This window comes from Eucalyptus grandis, chromosome 6 (assembly GCF_016545825.1).
Source record: "Eucalyptus grandis isolate ANBG69807.140 chromosome 6, ASM1654582v1, whole genome shotgun sequence".
NCBI classification, from domain to species: domain Eukaryota; kingdom Viridiplantae; phylum Streptophyta; class Magnoliopsida; order Myrtales; family Myrtaceae; genus Eucalyptus; species Eucalyptus grandis.
The window spans coordinates 7,748,666-7,750,673 of NC_052617.1; the positions used below are offsets into that span (position 1 = coordinate 7,748,666).

At 44.8% G+C, this 2,008-nt stretch overlaps 1 pseudogene; it reads left to right on the forward strand.

Annotated features, from left to right (window-relative positions):
• The window catches only part of LOC120294279, a 9,084-nt pseudogene extending 7,088 nt beyond the window's left edge, over positions 1-1,996 (forward strand).
• Positions 1,997-2,008: the final 12 nt, after the last annotated feature.

Consider the following 2,008-nt stretch of genomic DNA (forward strand, 5'->3'; position numbering starts at 1 on the left):
TTAGAGCTATGTTATGAACAAGACCCGTCAGATCCAAATTCTCCGCTGCTTATCCTCGATCCTTGAAGAAGGCAGAGGAAAGCCACAGAGGTGGCTATTAAGCACAGCCGACTGCCTATATGCAGGACGGCATCTCGAGTGTGATGATTCAAGTCACATGTTTCTTACGCCAGGCTTCTTCCCCCGTTTACAGGTAACTTTTATCTTTGATTATCTCTTCCCCTCCCTAGTCTCAGGGGAAACATCAATTAGGTTTCACCACAGTTTTTGGAGGGTGATGTGAGCAAATCATTACTACTGTAGCTTGTGGTTAGAACCTATTTACTAGTATATAGATCTCAAAACACCCATGGTCCTGATCAACATGATAGAGATGAATCGAATTGATTAGGCCCAATTATGCTTGATTGGCTCACACCCCGCTCAAAAGCCCAAACTTCCCAGAACCTGAATCAGTCGTATAATCACAACTAAAATCAACGTATACAGGAAGCATTAATGAGAACGTCATGCTGGCCAAAAGGAAAGAGAACTTACTACTAAGCATACAAAACTATTTCCTTGTTTCAGACTCATAATAATTTCTGCTTCCGTGAACTCAGGTACACCTCCACAACAAGATTATGGCACTGAAGAACCAACATGGAGCAACTTACAGTCTTGAGAAGTACCTCATCGTCATAAACATCAATGGCATGTATATCAGGGTGGAACTTGGAGGACAACTAGGATATTACATTGACGTGCTGGCATGCTCCACTAAGAATCTGACAGAAACACTCCGACTCATACAGCAGCTCATTATTCCGGCTATACAAAGCTTCTGCCATGGTGTCAACTTGACCGAAAACATCATGCGTCCAGAATGCGTGCGAAGTCTAACACCTCCTAGATACCGGAAATTTCAGTTTGTCTCTCTGCAACAATTGAAGCAAGCACTCCTCTCAGTTCCTGCAGAGAGCATACGATTGATTATCACACATGGTGTCCAGTCTCAGAGTCTGGAAGACCTGTGCTTGGAGCTGGCTTTTGATTTTGCACGGGACCTCTTATCAGATGATGACTTCCGTGAGGTGCTGCACCGTAGGTATCACGACCTTTACAACCTTGCAAATGAACTGCAAGTTCCAAATGAAAACAACCCAGATGGACCAGAAAGCTCCATATCGACAACTGAGGAACAGGACTGTAGAGTTGAGCCGACATTTGGTGGTATTGCCAAGGAGTTGAAGTAGTTCTGCAGAGACTGAAGATCATTGAGCAGGAAATCAGAGATCTGAAACAAGAGATCCAAGGGCTCAGATACTATGAGCACAGACTCCTCCTTCAGCTTCACCACAAAGTAAACTATCTAGTCAACTATAATGTCCTAGTCGAAGAAAGGAAAGTGCCCAACATGTTCTATTTTGTCAGAACAGAGAACTACTCAAGGAGGTTGGTCACCAATATGATATCAGGCATTAGTGCACTTGCCACACATGCTATGTGAATGCAGAGAAATGCATGTGGTTGAAGACCAGATGGGATGTGAAATGATGCACATCGATAACAGGGCAGTACAATGCTTGGCTCCGTACATGACAAAATTCATGAAATTAATCACGTTTGCACTTAAGATCGGAGCCCATCTAGCTGCTGGGATGGGAGAGATGATCCTCGACTGAGCAGGGAAGTCGCTCATCTAGCCGATTCTTCCTCATGGTAGCAGAGAGCAGTTGCCGCAGGAGCTCTTGGAGCTACTGCAATATCTAGAAGTAGAGCCACTGACCGTTCGAGGGACATTCAGCAAGATCTACGAGCAGCACAGCAATGGGTGGTGGATTTCTGAGGGAACGCAGGTGTGCAACTGGTAAAGATATTGCAGAGAAGTTTGGACTGTATAGGATCCGATACAGAGATGACGGGCAGATTGTGTGGGTCTGTCGGAGGCATATGTACACCAGAGCAAGTGAAATAATGGAAGTACCGATCTGATGAAGCCAAGACGTCCAAAAAGAGCGTTGTACTT